The sequence below is a fragment of the Bos javanicus genome, chromosome 1 (assembly GCF_032452875.1).
Source record: "Bos javanicus breed banteng chromosome 1, ARS-OSU_banteng_1.0, whole genome shotgun sequence".
NCBI classification, from domain to species: Eukaryota; Metazoa; Chordata; class Mammalia; order Artiodactyla; family Bovidae; genus Bos; species Bos javanicus.
Window position 1 is genome coordinate 131,864,257 of NC_083868.1, and position 20,198 is coordinate 131,884,454.

The following is a 20,198-nucleotide window of genomic DNA, read 5'->3' on the forward strand; positions in this document are numbered from 1 at the left end:
AAAAGGAAAATCTCGCCTTGTAAGAAACTGGTAAGTCTGTTCACTGTTCATGGGATAGTAAGAAAGAAAGATTCCCCACCACGGCCAAGAAACGACCTCATAGAATGGAAGTTCCTTGAGAAGAGGGACACCTTTTCATTTACTGTTGTATCACTAGTGTCTAGAATAGTGGCTGCTGCTGCTGCTGCTGCTGCTGCAAGTCACTTCTGTTGTGTCTGACTCTGTGCAACCCCATAGACAGCAGCCCACCAGGCTCCTCTGTCCCTGGGATTCTCCAGGCAAGAACACTGGAGTGGGTTGCCATTTCCTTCTCCAATGCACACATGCATGCTAAGTCGCTTCAGTCATGTCCAGCTCTGAGACCCCATGGACAGCAGGGGGTCTGTCCTGTTCACAGAATTTTCCAGGCAAGAATACTGGAGTGGGTTGCCATTTTCTTCTCTAAGAATGGTGGTTAGCACCCAATAAATGTTTGTTAAATAAATAATTTCATAAATCAAAAGGCTAGAGTTGAGCAGATATATTGTGAGACAGAAACAAGGTGGTACAACAATAATCACCAGTGCCCCCAGTAAAGAAAAAAAAATGTGTATGATTCATGGTTCAATAATTGTAAAAAAGAAATCTAATTTTCAATAATTTAACCAAAGAAGTTTTCTTGTTGTTATCATAATCTGATGACAAAGATTGTGGAGACAATTCTGTTCCATATAGCTATTCAAGGAATCATCACTCAAGATGATTCAAGACTCTCATCACTTCAAGAGTCTCAGAGTCCTTCATTAAGTCCTCTGTATCCATCTGGTGACAACAGAAAAACAAATACATGGAAGATCAATGTGGGTTTATTAAGAGGTCAGGGTTTGAAGAGACATCTATCATTTCTGACCACTTCTTTGTTGGCCAGGACTCAGCCCATGTAACTGCAAGAGTTACTGGAAAATGTACTGTAGCTGCAACCAACTAGGTAAGCAGCATGCTGGAGCATCATGGAGGCAATTGCAGATAGGAGAAAGATTAATACTTGTTTTCTTGGTCAGCATCTGTGTCTGTCAAGAAAGAGAGAGAAAAACCAAAGTCAATAATTCATTCAGGGTAGAGACTTTTGTTTGAGATTCTCATTATATTAATTTGGGATCCCAAAGAGATATACCTTTAGGGAAAGAAAATCAGATCTAGCTAGACCTGCCTGCTGGGAATGGTAGGAAGAGCTACCTAGAAAATCAGATCAGAAGGGGATCAAAGAAGCTCTCTCTGGTAGGTCTTAGCTGTAGACAAGACTTATCTGCACTTACATTTTGAGTTTATCTTTGTGTACGATGTTGGGAAGTGTTCTCATTTCATTCTTTTACACTTAGCAGTCCAGTTTTCCCAGCACCACTTACTGAAGAGGCTTTCTTTGCCCCATAGTATATTCTTGCCTCCTTTGTCAAAAATAAGGTACCCAAAGGTGCATGAGTTTATCTCTGGGCTTTCTATCTTGTTCCATTGGTCTGTATTTCTGTTTTTGTGCCAGTATCATACTCTCTTGATGACTGTAGCTTTGTAGCATAGTCTGAAGTCAAGAATGTTGATTTCTCCAGCTAGAGGGGTAGGATGGGGAGGGAGGTGGGATGGAGGTTCAAGAGGGAGGGGATGTATATATGGCTGATTCATGTTAATGTTTGGCAGAAACCAACACAATACTATAAAGCAATTATCCTTCCATTTAAAATAAATAATTTTTTTTAAAGACTTATCTGCAGTCAGGTTCTTCAAGAAGACACTGAGCCAAGGGTTCCATGAAGCTGATCTGTTAAGAAATTACTCTCAGGAAAAAACTGATGACTGAGAGGTAGGATAGAGAAAAGAAAGAAGCCAACCTAGGGTGAGAAAATCCAGGTGAGTTCCAGCTTCAGCCTGATTTGTAGGGAGTTCTAAAGTATAAATTGCATATCACAGATTTTCTTATCTCCAGGCAAAGGAGCTTGGCTTTTGTACTCCTCCACAAATTATTCATTGGCTATAGGATTTCTTGAGGGGATATAAACCAGTTATTTCTGGGCATGTGTGCATGCTAAGCTGCTTCAGTTGTGTCCCACTCTTTGCAGTTCCATGCACTGTAGCCTGCCAGGCTCCTCTGTCCATAGGATTCTCCAGGCAAGAATACTGGAGTGGGTTGCCATGCCCTCCTCCAGGGGATCTTCCCAACTCAGGGATAGAACTCTCATCTCAAACATCTCCTTCATTGGCAAGTGGATTATTTACCACTAGTGCCACCTGGGAAGCCCAGTTATTTCTGTACCAATCAGGTATGAGTTATGGGCAACCCTGAGGGTAAGAACTCCCAGAAAATTCCTGCTATCTCAGTGTGCAAGGTGGATCCAATAGTCCAAGGTCCAATGGCAATCCTCTGAATAATGTTTCAGGTACTAGCTATTAGCAGAAAGGCATAACAACACTATGGGATAAACACACAGAACCAGTGATAGGGATTGGAGGGAGTTAATTGAGATATCAACAGTGTCTCCTATGGACCCTCATGCACAACTGGACTCCAACTCTCCCATTTTCTGGGTGAGTCAGAAACCCTCAATCCTTGAACTTGGTGGTCCCAAAGAGTAGAGCACCTAGGTCCCTGGAAGTAGCTAGCATAAGGCTTCTCTGGAGGAGGGCACACCTATTCTACATAGTAGGGAAATCCCACAAATAAGTTTTGAAAAACAATGTCCAGCAATCAATCAGAAATTACCAGGCATATAAGAATATACGATAATATATATAAGAACTAAGAAAACCCACAGAAAGCAGAAATAGATATATACAAACTTCAAATTTTGCAACTAATAGACACAATTTGCTAAGATTCTTACTACAGTTATTTATTATGCTTAAAAATATAAATGACAATTTTGCAAATATCTGAAGGAAACAGAAGACTATAGAAATATCACAACTGATCTAGAAAAAAATGAAATAGGGTTTCTAGATATAAAAATATAATAGCCAAAATTGTAAACTCAGAAGAAAAAAAGGGAAAGGGACAGAGGTAATTTGTAAAGAGAAAATGGCTAGGAATTCTAAGAACTGATTCAAGAGTTTAATCTACAGATTCAAGGATCTCAAGCAGGATAAATGAAAAGAAATTTACTCCTTAGAAAAATCATAGAAAATTTGAAGAAAACAAATATATATAATGTTAAATGCAACAAGTGAAAATGAAAAGTTGACCTTCAAAAGAGAAAAACTGAGACCAACAATTGACTTCTGAGTACAAGAATGAAAGCTAAAAGATAACCGAGGATGTCTTTTCAAATTTCTGAAGGAAAAAAAAAAATAACTGCAACCTCAAATTTTCTATCCAACAAAAATATCTTTTAAGAGAGAAGAGAAAGACATCTCAAAAAATATAGAAAAATTTCATCAGCAGTTAGACCCTCACTGAAAAACATGTTAAAGATGTCCTGTGAGCAGTAATCCCAGATTAAAGGTCTGAGACACAAGAAAGTATGAAGTGGAATTGAGTGGAACTACTGGGAATTGTAAGTAAACATTGATGCCATGAAGCAGTAAAAATGCCTATAGAGTTAAAATTTTAAAAGGCATTATTACCAGATAGTAATAATGTATACGCCAAAAGTATGATGAATGGAGACAGTTTAGTGGTTAGGATTTGTTGTGTTCACTGTAAAGGCCTGGATTCAATCCCTGGTCAGAGAACTGAGATCCCACAAGACACACAGTGTGGGGGGAAAAAATAAAAAAAGATATGATAAGCAGAATCATAGAATGTTAAGACATTATTTGAAAGATGGAAAAAATTTTTAACTCTTTCAAGATTTAAATACTCATTTCATAATTTCTCGGTAAACTTCTAAAAGAATAAACACAGAGTATATAATATCCTCCCTGCAAAATGAAGAGAAGCAGAATAACAAAAGAGTTAAAATTTAAGGAAAAAAAGAAATAAACATGAAATTGATACAGAAAATATATACCATAAAAATTCCAATATATCAATAATTTTGGTGAATATAAATCAACAAAGTTTCAACTAAAGAAAAATGATTAGAAAATATATAAAATCCAACTATATACTTTTTATAAAAACAAAACAAAAGAATACAGAAAACAAAAGTAAAAGACAGTCTGAAAATATTAATAAACAGAAATATGGGATAGCTGTATTAATATCAGACAAAATAGAATTTAAGGCAAAATCATTCCTGGAGATAAGGACAATCTCCTCAAAATAATAACAAGGTTCAGTTCATGGAAAAAAAATAATTTTCAGTTTATATACATCTGTAAGGTGGCCTAAAGTATAGAATATGAAATTTAACAGGTAGAAAAGTCAATATCCACAAATTGTGAAGATTTCAATACTCCTCTTTCAGTGTTTGATAGAATATGCTGATCTATAAATCGAAGAAAGTAGGAAAAACCACTAGACCATTCAGGTATGACCTAAATCAAATCCCTTATGATTATACAGTGGAAGTGAGAAATAGATTTAAGGGACTAGATCTGATAGATAGAGTGCCTGATGAACTATGGACTGAGGTTCGTGACCTTGTACAGGAGACAGGGATCAAGACCACCCCCATGGAAAAGAAATGCAAAAAAGCAAAATGGCTGTCTGGGGAGGCCTTACAAATAGCTGTGAAAAGAAGAGAAGTGAAAAGCAAAGGAGAAAAGGAAAGATCTAAGCATCTGAATGCAGAGTTCCAAAGAATAGCAAGGAAAGATAAGAAAGCCTTCCTCAGCAATCAATGCAAGGAAATAGGAAAACAACAGAATGGGAAAGACTAGAGATCTCTTCAAGAAAATTAGAGATACCGAGGGAACATCTCATGCAAAGATGGGCTCGATAAAGGACAGAAATGCTATGGATCTAACAAAAGCAGAAGATATTAAGAAGAGATGGCAGGAATACACAGAAGAACTGTCCAAAAAAGATCTTCATGACCAAGATAATCATGATGGTGTGATCACTCACCTAGAGCCAGACATCCTGGAATGTGAAGTCAAGTGGGCCTTAGAAAGCATCACTACAAACAAAGGTAGTGGAGGTGATGGAATTCCAGTTGAGCTATTCCAAATCCTAAAAGATGATGCTGTGAAAGTGCTGCCCTCAACATGCCAGCAAATTTGGAAAACTCAGCAGTGGCCACAGGACTTGAAAAGGTCAGTTTTCATTCCAATCCCAAAGAAAGGCAATGCCAAAGAATGCTCAAATTACTGCACAATTGCACTCATCTCACACACTAGTAAAGTAATGCTCAAAATTTTCCAAGCCAGGCTTCAGCAATACGTGAACCATGAACTTCCAGATGTTCAAGCTGGTTTTAGAAAAGGCAGAGGAACCAGAGATCAAATTGCCAAAATCCACTGAATCATGGAAAAAGCAAGAGAGTTCCAGAAAAACATCTATTTCTGCTTTATTGACTATGCCAAAGCCTTTGACTGTGTGGATCACAACAAACTGTGGAAAATTCTGAAAGAGATGAGAATACCAGACCACCTGACCTGCCTCTTAAGAAACCTATAATCAGGTCAGGAAGCAACAGTTAGAACTGGACATGGAACAACAGACTGGCTCCAAATAGGAAAAGGAGTACGTCAAGGCTGTATATTGTCACCTTGCTTATTTAACTTCTATGCAGAGTACCTCATGAGAAACCCTGGGCTGGAAGAAGCACAAGCTGGAATCAAGATTGCCGGGAGAAATATCAATAACCTCAGATATACAGATGACACCACACTTATGGCAGAAAGCAAAGAACTAAAGAGCCTCTTGAAGAAAGTGAAAGAGGAGAGTGAACAAATTGGCTTAAAGCTCAACATTCAGAAAACTAAGATCATGGCATCCGGTCCCATCACTTCATGGCAAATACATGGGGAAACAGTGGAAACAGTGTTAGACTTTATTTTGGGGGGCTCCAAAATCACTGCAGATGGTGACTGCAGCCATGAAATTAAAAGATGCTTGCTCCTTGGAAGAAAAGCTATGACCAACATAGACAGCATATTAAAAAGCAGAGATGTTATTTTGCCAACAGAGGTCCGTCTAGTCAAAGCTATGGTTTTCCCAGTAGTCATGGATGGATGTGAGAGTTGGACTATAAAGAAAGCTAAGTGCTGTAGAATTGATGCTTTTGAACTGTGGTGTTGGAGAAGACTCTTGAGAGTTGCTTGGACTGCAAGGAGATTGAACCAGTCCATCCTAAAGGAAATCAGTCCTGAATATTCATTGGAAGGACTAATGCTGAAGCTGAAACTCCAACATTTGGCCATCTGATGCAAAGAACTGACTCATTTGAAAAGACCCTGATGCTGGGAAAGATTGAAGGCGGGAGGAGAAGGGGATGACAGAGGATGAGATGGTTGGATGGCATCACCAACTCAATGGACATGAGTTTGAGTAAGCTCTGGGAGTTGGTGATGGGCAGGAAGGCCTGACATGCTGCAGTCCATAAGGTCACATAGAGTCGGACATGACTGAGCAACTGAACTGAACTGAACTGAACAGATAACAGAAGAATTAATAATGGAAACTTGAAAACAGAGCTAAATGACACTGAAACCTATAGCAAGTATTAGCATTAAAATTCATTTATTAGTAAAGAAAAAGATTAATCAGTTAAGCATTATCTCAAAAAGTTAGGGAAAGAAGGGGAGAAAGGGAATAACAGAAATCAGTGAAATCTAAAGCAAACAAAAAAGAGAAAGGAAAAACAGTCAAAATTGATCCTCTAGAATAAGAGATAACACAGATAACTAACAGCAGGAATGGAAAGGAAATCAGTTCAGATGCTGAAGATGTCAAACAGATAAGAAAAATTTATGAACAATTAATTAATGTTTATTAATTTGAAAAAGTAAATGAAATGAACATGGTGGCACACCTGGCATGTTTGATACACAGAGCAGAGCATTTTTAACACCCTTAACTTCTGTTCAACAATATTGTTTTCAAGACTACACATGTAATAAAACAAATAATAATGGCCAGAAAAAAAAAAACAGTAAAATTTTCTTTTATTGAACTCCATATGCTAATGCGCACACATAGACACATACCAAGAAAAACTGTTTTAATAAAATAAATATTATCATAAAAGATGAAGAAAATAATAGTCTTTTTCTTCTTTTCCAGCCACATCATGCACCATGAGGAATAGTTCCCTGACCAAGGGTCAAACCCATGTCCCTGTAATGGAAGCATGGAGTCCTAACCTCTGGACTTAACCAGGGAAGTCCCTAGAGTAATACTTTTGCATTGCCTCAATGTATTTTTAAAGGGAAAATACGTATACTTACATACTGATCCATCACAGTAATAAACACAAACAATATAATTTTTATTTTTGAGCCTGTCTTCTGAATGTTTGTCAATGACTTTATCAAAATTGATCTTGTTGACATATTCATGTCCATGGGCAGTCAACCCAGATTTGTCAATTTCTCTTAACTTAGAGTTGAGCAGAAGATACTTTTTATTAATTTTAATTTTGAAACTACATTTTAAATGAAGAAACTGATACACAGTTAGGAAAAGCCTTAAACACAATAAGCACGGTCAAAATTCATAAAAATATCACTTCACAATAAAGCCCAGAAACAGCAATACTGTTCCTGCCTTTGTTCTTGGGAACCATTCTAGCTGCTTTCAAACATCTGTAAAGAGGTTATCAAATTCAAGTGGTCACAGAATGACAGAGTTTATGTAACCCCAGTTCCATTTTTTTGTCTTTGCAATCACTGCACTATGGTTGTTAATTACTTAGATCCAGGAACATGTAGGACACCCCAGGGGATGGAGAAACAATCTGCACGCAAAGCAGGCACTCTCAAATGATTCCCAGCCGTTACAACCTGACTCTCAAAACAAAGGTGTGTGGCTGGGTGCAAGTGTGTTAAGAGCCAACCCTATCATTGAGAATCCTCCAAATTACTTCCAGATGGAAAATAGTGATTTTTAAAGAATAAGTTTTGTAGAAGTGCCAGTTTGAAACTCATATATATATATAATTAAAATGCAACATAAATCTCAGCTATTTTTTTTTACCAACAACCAACAGAAGATTGAGAGGAGGGTTGGAATAGCTGACAGTTTCACTGATTTCATGGTCATCTTAAAATTCTCTGCAGAGAATTGTAGAGAATGTATGTAATTCTCCTTTATCGCATACATCTAGGGTGCCTGCTCCCAATCATCCTGATCTTGGTACTAAATGGACAAATTCCTAGAAAACTAAAACTTATCAAATCTCTCGGTCATATATGAATGAACACACGTACATAAATATTCATAGTAGTGCTGTTCATAATCGCCCAGCATATGGTATAGTCATGTGGTAGAATACTACATATCCAAATCCTGTTTCTTTTCTTTCTAGCACCTAACACAATTTGTTACAGGATCAGTGTTCATTGCTTGTTGTTTAGTCGCTCAGTCATGTCCACCTCTCTTGCAACCACATAGACTGCCAGGTTTCTCTGTCCATGGAATCTTCCAGGCAAGAATACTGAAATGGGTTGCTATTTCTTTCTCCAGCTGATTGCTTACTCTTGTTTATTGCCCACTTTCCCTCACTCATTGGTAAACTCCAAAAAGGCAAGCAACAAGTCCCAGTTTTCATGTAGCACCCAACCTGGTGCCTGTGACACCATCAGCACTCACAAGTCATTTCATGCTTAAATGAAAGATGAATAGTTGCAGTCAAGCTCTGCTTGTCCAGAAACCATTCTATCACTTTGAGGTGACTTTGTTGCAATATACTATGTACTCATCTTTTTGTTTCATCCTCAGAAAAAAAAAACACTTCTCTCAGTTCCAAAATCCTATAGGACCCTCACTCGAATACTGATAACATAGGCAATGATGGACGTGGAACTAATTTACTCTGAGGACATTGGACATCTAACATGGGTCAGAATATTACAAAATTTATTAGTATTTATTGAGTGCTTACTATTTGTAGGCACAACCCTAAGGGTCTCAATATTCACAGCCACCATGTGAGGTAGATGCTAGTATTATTACTATTCTGTAGATGGGGAGACTGAGGCACAAAGCAGCTTTTCAAAACTCATGCAGCTGGGTAACTGGTGGGGCTGGATTCAGATCCAGCAGACCACACTGTGCTATGCTGCATCAAACACTCAGGGTTGTAACTAAGAGTATTAATTGCAACTCACAGTGCAAGTTGGTTGGCAATTTGAACAGCATGGCATGGGTTTTGTGGTGAACAGAAGACTGAACTGCTGATGGGCACCACATGGGGCCTGTGAAGCCTGGCTTCAGAAAGCCAGTGCCCACATGGGCTTCCAATAAAGAACCCTTCAGATACCAACTTCTTCCTATGCTGGGTAATCACAGGATTTACCTGGAGGAGCCAGGATTGCATCTCTTGTGATCCTGGCTGGGGGCTCAGAGTGCCTGTTGCTACTGGAGTCATCTATAATTAGAGGATTAAACCTGCTCACATTTGGACTGGCTGCAGGCGTCCTTGACAAGCATCAGTCTTACTGATGGGTGTGGATGTCTGCGTGGTTTGTGGCTCCACGTACAGATGGCTAGAACTTCAGAAAAATAAACTGCAGAAACCTTTCAAGTTTTCACCTCTGCCTGCTCAGACTTTTATTCCCTTTTTTGAACATTTTATGCACTGGAGGTATATGATCACCCTTCCTTCCTCTGCCACCCTGCAGACTAGCTGCAGAGCAACATCTGTACAGCTCAGTTGCACTGCCCTGGGTGACATGCCATCTAGAAACATGGTCATTCACATCCTAAGTTTTTTTGGCACAAGAAAAGCATCAGGGATCTCTTCCAAAGCTTCACTTCCTCTCACTGGCTCCTGAGCTGAGGCTGGTGGTCTGCATTCTGCCCTCAGTCTGTAAGCCCCTCCACTAGGTCCCCAAAAGTACTTATCCTCAGCTCCCAGTCTTTCTGACCTCCCTGCTGGGAAGCTATTGGAATATTATCAAATTACAACATGTTTATCACCAAAACATCAGACAAAATTAATGTACATTAAAGAGAAAGTCCCCATTTTACCCATACCCAAGAGATGACCACTGTTATTAGCATGGTACCTATATTCACAAAACCCTTCAAAGCATCTAAAATAGATAGGTAATAGATAGATAGATCGGAGAAGGCAATGGCACCCCACTCCAGTACTCTTGCCTGGAAAATCCCATGGACAGAGGAGCCTGGAAGGCTGCAGTCCATGGGGTTGCTAAGAGTCAGGCACGACAGAGCGACTTCACTTTCACTTTTCACTTTCATGCATTGGAGAAAGAAATGGCAACCCACTCCAGTGTTCTTGTCTGGAGAATCCCAGGGACGGGGGAGCCTGGTGGGCTGCCGTCTTTGGGGTCGCACAGAGTCGGACGCGACTGAAGCGACTTAGCAGCAGCAGCAGATAGATAGATAGATATACATCAACAAATTGTAAGAAATTGTTTCTACTATATTATTATCTAATTTGCTTAATAATATGTTATGGACATTTGACTGTGTCAGGAATTTTTGAAAGACTGATTTACCTTATCCCATTAATGGCTGCATAGTATTTCACAGTCCAAAAGCAAACCCATTTCAGTGAAGAGAATCATCATCCTTTTAGATAAAAACTAGCTGTCTTCCCTGACATCTCCCCAAATTCAAACATTTACCAACTTCTGGTGAATTCGTTTCTTAAATTCACTCAAGTGCAGCCCTCTTCTCATCTCTACCACCACCGCTTGAGTCTAAGTTCCCATTTTCTTTCACCTAAACTTCTGCAACTATCTCTCAATAGGTCCCTTTTCAAATTATAAATCTGATCACGTCATCAATCCCCAGCCCCTCTTGTTTTAAAAGCATTGTAATAGCTTCTTTTGCTCTTGAGATATGGACAAGATACCATAGCATGGCCCAGGGGCCCTCATGAGGAGAACCCTGCTGAGGCGAAAGTTCATGCACATGTAAAATTTTGCTAGTCATCATCTGCACTCCAAAAAGGTAAGCGAGGGTACACCACCACCAGTGGTATCTGAAAGTATGAGTGAGAAAGAGAAATGTTTTTTTAAAATGCCTCTCCTCTACCCTCCCACCACCATCCTATACCAAAAAAAAAAAAAAAAAAAACCCTCCCAGGGCCTAAATATTGATTTAGCTAGCATGATGTCTTTACATCCATAAAATAAAAATGACTTGAGGCAATGTCAAATTAATAGAGAAAATGCTGCAGTAGCTTCAGCTCTGCCAGCAGTGTTACCTCACAAAGGCTCAGTTGGAAGGTAATTACAAACCATGGAATCCGGGACCTCCTGTAGACGTGAAGGAGGGAAAGTTGGCTTGGCTACTGAGCATTTCCAATTTCAGTATTTCTCAGACAGACAGCTGGGGGCTGCCATCTGGTTTGTGAAGGGAGGTCTCTGGATGGTTCTTTCTTCAATCTGGAAAAGTACTTGCTGTTCATTTCCTGTTTTCTGGATCACTCTGAGGCCACACCTTCCCCACACATTTTCTCCAGAGTGAATTCTTAACCAATGCTCAGCAAATTGTGAGGGCTCTAATCTAAGAGTAGAGTCACACTTTGAACCCATGTTAATTCTGGATTCTGGTTTAACCCCAACGTGGTATTGCCTAATTATTCACATTTTTTTATGCAAGCCACAGAAAAAAGCAACAGCTTAAAATGTTACCCAACCTAGCTGCGGTATTTATTCATTCATTCCCTCATGACTTTGATAAAGAACAGTGGGATGCATATCACGTGCCAGACACTGAGTAAAGGGCCAAAAAAATTAACAAAGAAAAAGATAGAAACAAATTCTTTCTCTGAGGACTGCAGCCTAGAAATATAATGCATGAGGTGAATAGGATCCCAAGACAATGCATTGTCAAACCCAAATCTATGTGCCCAATGCACAGTAAGGGCAAACAAACCAAAACGTAGGATTCTGGAGCAGAGAAGGGTTTATGGCAAGGGCCAAGCAAGGTTCAAACTACCATACTATTGTGCTCATTTAACATGCTAGCAAGGTAATTCTCAAAATCCTTCAAGCTAGGCTTCAACACATGAACCGAGAACTTCCAGATGTACAAGCTGGATTTAGAAAAGACAGAGGAACCAGAGATTAAATTGTCAACATCCATTGGATCATAGAAAAAGCAAGAAAACCCCAGAAAAAAAAATCTACTTCTGCTTCTTTGACTACGCTAAAGCAGTTGCGTGTATCACAACAAACTGTGAAAAAGTCTTAAAGAGATGGGAATACCATACCACCTTACCTGCCTCCTGAGAAACATGTATGTAGGTAAAGAAGCAACAGTTAGAACTGGACATGGAATAATGGACTGGTTCAAATTTGGGAAAGGAGTATGTCAAGGCTGTATACTGTCACCGTGCTTATTTAACTTCTATGCAGATTACATCATGCAAGATGCCATTCTGGATGAATCACAAGCTGGAATCTAGATTCCTGGAAGAAATATCAAATATATATATACATCAAACATATGTATATATAATATATCAAATATCATGCAGATGATAACACCCTAATGACAGAAAGTGAAAAGTAATTAAGGTGAAAGAAGAGAGTGAAAAAGCTGGCTTAAAACTCAACATTCAAAAAATGAAGATCATGGCATCCAGTTCCATCACTTCATGGCAGATAGATGGAAAAACAATGGAAACAGTGAGAGACTTTATTTTCTTGGACTCCAAAATCACTGTGGACAGTGAATGCAGCCATGAAATTCAAAAATGCTTGCTCCTTGGAAGAAAAGCTATGACAAACCTAGACAGCATATTAAAAAGCAGAGACATCACTTTGTTGACAAAGGTCCATATAGTCAAGGCTGTCTTTCCAGTAGTCATGTATGGATGTGAGAGTTGGACCATAAGGAACATTGGAGAAGACTTTTGAGAGTCCCTTGGGCAGCAAGGAGATTAATCCTAATTTGATCAATCAATCAAACCAGTCAATCCTAAAGGAAATCAACCCTGAATATTCACTGGAAGGACTGATGCTGAAGCTGAAGCTGAAGCTCCAATACTTTGGCCACCTGATGTGAAGAGCTGGCTCACTGAAAAAGGCCCTGCTGTTGGGAAAGATTGAGGGCAGGAGGAGACTGGGCCAACAGAGGATGAGATGGTTGGATGGCATCCTCAGCTCAATGGACATGAGTTTGAGCAAATTCCAGGAGACGGTGAAGGACGGGGAAGCAGTCCATGGGGTCACAAACAGTCGGACACGACTTTAGAGACTGAACAACAACAAGCAAGGAGAACAGGTGACTCGGGCTCAAAAAGCCCAAACTCACTTTCACTGGTGGTTCGGGGGAAAGAATTTTTATAGGCAAAATTTGAGGAGAGGGCTGCTGTGTATTTGACCTTCCTCTGATTGGTTGGTGATGAAATAACAGAGTAGTGTTACAGGAATCACAATCATCAGCCAACCAGTCTCCACCCAGTCTGGGGTCCACATTCTTGTGCTCAGCCTGAAGTTACCATCTGCCACCTGGATGGGGGCCTTAGTTACTGTAGAAGAACTCAGAGATATATATCAGATGGTTATGTATATCCTTTGAGGAGGAACTAGGACCCTGACCCATGGCTGCACTATCATTTGTAAACTGCCTTTCCATTGTTTCTGAGTCCCGTCATTCCTCTAATCAGTAACTGTTTGAATCTGTTCTTTGGAACTCAGGAACGGTCTAGGAGGCTGAAACCTTTTTCCTACAAACAAGAAATGAGGGAGACAGAAACTCTTTTATACCTGTTTTGTACAAATGGGTCATTTCTGACTTTTATTCCAGACCTCATTTCTGTCTTCAGCATTTAACGTCAGTTCTCACCCTGAGTTACCCACAGAGTCTAACCTGTGCCTTCCTAAAAATAACCTTCTCAAACATGATGGAATCTTCTCAGTTTAATACTTTTTTATTTCAGGACCTTCAGACTGTTTTGCTTGTCCACTTTTAAAAAGAAATCTTCCTCGTTCCTGTGGTAAATTAAATTACTGACCCAAGTCTTCACTCCTCTTTGCATTCATCTTCTTTGTCCAAGGACTTTGTGGTTCCTCCCACTGGAGAACCTTGACCTTGAACTCAGTTGTTACTGAGTCCAAGCTCACTCTGCTTGCCACAAGACAGGCCAATAAATTGGGAGACAAGGTGTTGAGACAAGGAGTCACAACTTTATTCAGAAAGCCAGCAGACCAAGAAAATTGTGGACTAGCGTTTCAAAAAAAAAAAACCATCATATCAGAGTCTGGACACCAATCTCTTTTATAGAACAGAGAGAGGAAGGAAGTGAGGAAGTAAAGTAGAAAAGTCATAAGATGCTTGGCCAGCATCAAAGAGAAGATATGTTCATTTCTTCTTTTCTGCAGCCATTCACAGGTGAGCAGGGTCACACTGCTTCCCTGTGAGCTGCACAAAGGAACTTTAGTTTAACATGCAGGCAGAGAGGCAGCATTCCCTGAGGTAGACTATTATGTATGATGATAACACCAAAAGCAAAAGGTTAAAGTCAAAGTAACAGACCCAACATGAAGTCAGATTTTGCTCTTCCCTGTTACACAGCCATGTGATTTGCTTTGGCCACTGGATGTTAGCAAATGTGACACAAGCAAAAACACATTTACTTTCTTGCATGGATACACTCTCTTGCACTTCTTCCATTACCATGAAAAGAACATAATCTAGTCAGTTCACTGATACAAGGAAGATGATACCTGAAGGAAACCTCAACCCAACCTGCAACCTAGAGTAAGGCACAGAAGAGCTCAGCCTAGAATGGCTGAACCTCAGCCTACTCATAGGTGTGTGAATGAGAACAAAAAATTGTTGTTTGAAGACACTGATTTGTTCCACAGCAACAAGTTATTGATAAAGTCTCCTGCAACTTGTGTAAACATCCCTAAGTCCCTCTCCGCTATAATTCTGTTAGGCCTCCTTCTGGAAACCCAAACAAAAAGGTGATTATGCTTTAAATTTTTGAGGGGAATCTGTTTCTTGGGAAACTATCACAAATAGGATATTTTTACCAACAAACTGACTTGTTCCTCTGTCTTCTCTTTTTCTGGTGAAGATGCTGTCTGAGCTCCTTTCGGTACTTCCTCCAACCAAAGAGTGCAGGATTCTTCTAGGCTCTTTCTTAGAGGAGTATGGCAGGGAACTTTGGATATAGAGCTTCACAGGCCTGTATTTAAAGCATGGCTCTTGTGTTCATTAGCTCTGTGACCTTGAGCTTAAAGGTGACTTAAAGTCTCTAAATCTCACTGTACTCAACTGAAAAATGAAACTATTACTCACCTCAAACTGGATAATATCATTTGTGAAAATCTTGACTTTGGTCTCAATTGTGGGACTCAATAAAAAATTGTAGGATGTTGTTTGCTTTGCTTAATATTGGTTTTTAGCTATAGTTAATTTGTGGGGGTTTTTTGTTTGTTTTCTATTCTTTGCGTATCACCATTCTTTACTGTATTTGGGGAACTGTCAGAACTAAAGAAGTAAAAAAAGGTCTTCCTATACTTTCTGGAAGAGAAAAGTACATGTGGGGGGGTAAAATGCCTAATATTAACACTTCAAAATCTCAAAGTAATCAGCCAATGTATATGAGCATATAAAAGTAAAGTATGTCATGGCTTCAAAGTAAACATAGCAAAAAGAACCTAAACCTAGTCTCCTTATCTCATATCTTATGAAATTAATGAATAATGATACCAGCAAAAAAATTCATCAACAATAATCCAAACATCTACAGACTTCAGAAAGTGGTGGCCAACAATGGGAATTTGCTGTATGGCTCAGGAAACTCAAACAGGGGCTCTGTATCAACCTAGAAGGGTGAGATGGGAAGGGAGATGGGAGGGAGGGGATATATGTATACCTATGGCTGATTTGTGTTGAGGTTTGACAGAAAACAACAAAATTCTGTAAAGCAATTATCCTTCAATTAAAAAATAAATAAACTCTTTTTCTAAGTGGTGCCCAAGAAATGAGTCAAGTTTATGGTGTGGCTCTGTAGGTTCCTAACATTGGCCTTAGCTCCCAATAACCAAATGGGGTGAGGGGTGACTCAACAAAATCTTGAGACTTCTTCCAACAGCCTTGAGTCTAGAGAGAAGACTAAAGTTTGAGTCAAGGAAATATCATGGTTAAAACCCTGGAGATAAAAGCCCCCTACTACAATGGACATGGGTTTGGGAGGACTCCGGGAGTTGGTGATGGACAGGGAGGCCTGGAGTGCTGCAGTTCATGAAGTCACCAAGAGTTGGACATGACTGAGTGACTGAACTGAACTGAACTGAACTACACAGTAGAATCTTGGGATATTGGTAAAAGCAATAAAATGGCCTCCCAGGGTACTAAGATGAACTGTGAGGATGATCTGAAACTTGTGGGTAACCTCTCCAGGAAACAAAGACACCCTGACAAGGAGGCATAAATTCATATTGGGGCATTTACCAAAATTCCCAAAGACAGCCCAGATCCCAGGTCATACAGCAAAGCCAGTCTAAAGCTCCAGAAGACTTTCCTCCACTGCCTTCCCAGTTCCTGGCTGTGCCCTTGAGTAAACTGAAAAGTGAGTAAACCTTCAATATCTCAGGCTTTAAAAAGTAGCTGAGGAGAAAAACAGATCTCAGCTACACAGAGAAAGGAGCCAAGAAGATTTCATCCATACTCAATCAGAGAACCAGAAAGGCTGCCTACGTTAACAAGATAAAAAGAAAAGGTATGGCAATTTTCAAATTGATCACATCTAAAAGATATAGCATGCTAATGCCAAAATATCCATTTTAGAAGAACATTTTCTATAGTGATTTGGATTATAGAAAAATTTAATAGAAACATGAAATCAATAATGAAAAATATGAAGGTGAAATTACTTAACAGAATGAAACCAAAAGAGAAATTATATAGCTAATAAAATATCATGAAGACCAAAGTCACATCATTAAAGAACTAATAATCAAATTAGGAAAGGCAAAGTAACCAGAGATCAAATTGCCAACATCTGCTGGATCATCAAAAAAGCAAGAGAGTTCCAGAAAAACATCTATTTCTGCTTTATTGACTATGCCAAAGCCTTTGACTGTGTGGATCACAATAAACTGTGGAAAATTCTGAAAGAGATGGGAATACCAGACCACCCAATCTGCCTCTTGAGAAACCTATATGCAGGTCAGGAAGCAACAGTTAGAACTGGACAGGGAACAACAGACTGGTTCCAAATAGGTAAAGGAGTACGTCAAGGCTGTATATTGCCACCTTGCTTATTTAACTTCTATGCAGAGTACATCATGAGAAACGCTGGGCTGGAGGAAGCACAAGCTGGAATCAAGATTGTCGGAAGAAATATCAATCACCTCAGATATGCAGATGACACCACCCTTATGGCAGAAAGTGAAGAGGAACTCAAAAGCCTCTTCATGAAAGTGAAAGAGGAGAGTGAAAAAGTTGGCTTAAAGCTCAACATTCAGAAAACGAAGATCATGGCATCTGGTCCCATCACTTCATGGCAAATAGATGGGAAAACAGTGGAAACAGTGGCTGACTTTATTTTTGGGGGCTCCAAAATCACTGCAGATGGTGATTGTAGCCATGAAATTAAAAAACACTTACTCCTTGGAAGGAAAGTTATGACCAACCTAGACAGCATATTCAAAAGCAGAGACATTACTTTGTCAACAAAGGTCCATCTAGTCAAGGCTATGGTTTTTCAAGTGGTCATGTATGGATGTGAGAGTTGGACTGTGAAGAAAGCTGAGCACCAAGGAATTGATGCTTTTGAACTGTGGTGTTGGAGAAGACTCTTGAGAGTCCCTTGGACTGCAAGGAGATCCAACCGGTCCATCCAAAAGGAGATCAGTCCTGGGTGTTCATTTGAACGACTGATGCTAAAGCTGAAACTCCAGTACTTTGGCCACCTCATGCGAAGAGTTGACTCATTGGAAAAGACTCTGATGCTGGGAGGGATTGGGGGCAGGAGGAGAAGGGGACGACAGAGGATGAGATGGCTGGATGGCATCACTGACTCGATGGACATGAGTTTGAGTGAACTCCTGGAATTGGTGATGGACAGGGAGGCCTGGTGTGCTGTGAATCATGGGGTCGCAAAGAGTCAGACATGACTGAGTGACTGAAATGAATCAAATTAGAAACATCAGTGAACAGTCCAGGTTTCACTGATTGAGGAATAATATTAGATAGTCAAAAATAAATTTGGGGAAAAACAGATAAGGAGTTTTAAGGTACTTATAAATAATAGATATAAAAGACAAAGGCCATCCAACATACAGATTGTTCCTGAAGGAGAGCCCAAAACCAGAATATAAATGTAGTTTAGAAATATAACACAAGAAAATTCCCTGCTATAAAGGAAGAACTAATACCACGTGCCAGAAAATTACAATATGGAATTATCAACAAGCCATCACCATCCTGCATTATTGAAATTCAAAGACTGTGAAAGAATTATTTAAGCATTCAGCACCCTTGAAAAACATATAGAATCACCTATAAAGAGGTAAATATCAGACATACAAAGGTGACAGGCAAATATTAATATGAAAGAACTTGGAGAATAAAGCATTCTTCTTGTAAAACCTAATTAAGAATGAATCAAGGAGCAGTGATAAATGGAACAGTGTGAAATTCAGTATCTAAAGGCAGTGGGACAATACCTACAGTCTTACGGGAAGGAGATTGGGACACCAAAACTTTACACCCATCCAGGTCAATGTGGAGGAAACCAACAAAATTTTCAAGAGAGCAAATGCTGGGAACTCACCTTGAAAAATGCTTGACAAGGAAATGTGGCAAACTAAAATTAAATCTCAATTTTTAAAAATAAATAATTCAGAATAGCAGAAACTGTAGCACAAGGTCAGGCAGTAGGCAGAAAATTCATTTAATTATAGATGTAAGACTAAACCATGATAATTATTGAATTATAGAATTATAGATATATAATATAAATTCTTTGTACTCCAACATTTTTTAAAATAATGTTAGTAAAAACTCATAAGATGAGGGGAGTGGGAAATGAGGTGAGAGGAAGATTAAAAGTTTTAATTTCCTTATCTTTCATAGCAGAGAGTCAATCAATATGTCTAAAATTAAACATGGATCTTTTTTTAAAAAAATCTAGCTTTTCTAATTTTTTAATAATCTTTCTTTACAACCTTAGGGAGCACTTTTGGGATTTAACATCTCTGTGGTTAAAAAACAAATGATCTGAAGCTCCATAATTCCTTTGGTTTTTCTTTGGTTTCTTTTTCAATTGTTAAATTCAAGAAAAATTCAATTTAATGCTTTTTATTTTTCTGAAACTGTATAGTAAGACCCAATTTTTACAAAATTATTCTGCATTTTCATTCCATTTATACACTTAAAGAGCTACCTAGAATGATATTCACCTGAAGTTATTAGGTTACTTCTTGACAGAATTTGAGGCAGTATTTTTGTTCTCTTTTACTTTTTGCTTATTTTATGCTTAACAAATATCGCTTACATGAGGACAATAAAGTCATTCGATCTTTAGTACATAAATACCAGATTGCAAAGACTGATCACAAAATCCTCCCATTTCTTTACTTCTTTGCAGTATGACTTTGCAGCTGCACCATCAAAGGGTAGATTCAGTTTCCCCATCCCTTGTATCTGAAGTGGTCTGTGACTTGATTCGTTCTATCCAATAGAATGTGGCAGAAATAACACATGGCTTCAAAACAGAGGCTTTAAAAGAACTTTGCAGCAGATTCTCTTACCTTACTGAAACATTTCCCTGAAACTGCAACGTGATGAAATCCTGGCTGACTTTGTGAAGGAGACAAGTCTGCATAGCAGAGTCGAGCAGTCAAAGCCCTACAGACTCACCAACTGACCATCAGCACCAAATACCACATGTGTGAATGAGGACACCTTAGACAACATAGCTTCAGTACAGCTGCCAAATGACCATGGCCATTAAGTGACCCCAGATGAGACTAGTGGAAAAGTTGTCCAGATGAGCTCAACTCATATTGCTGCCTCACCAAACTGTGAGCAAATAAAAAAGCCATTGTTTCAAGGTGCTAATTTTGAGGTGGCATGTTTCATGGCAATAGATGGATAGATAGATAAGATAGATACATGTTAACATAGGCTGAATGTGTTAAACCATAGTCAGGCATTTAATTTAAATGAAAGACTGAGCATA

The 20,198-nt window shown here is 39.1% G+C and overlaps 1 long non-coding RNA gene across 1 annotated transcript; it reads right to left on the minus strand.

Moving 5' to 3' along the window:
* Positions 1 to 829: 829 nt before the first annotated feature.
* On the minus strand, positions 830 to 19,972 carry LOC133254790 (uncharacterized). The gene is made up of 2 exons (XR_009738767.1): positions 19,768 to 19,972; positions 830 to 1,049 (listed from the first exon to the last, which is right to left on the minus strand). It is a non-coding gene; the product is annotated as an uncharacterized LOC133254790 (long non-coding RNA).
* Positions 19,973 to 20,198: the final 226 nt, after the last annotated feature.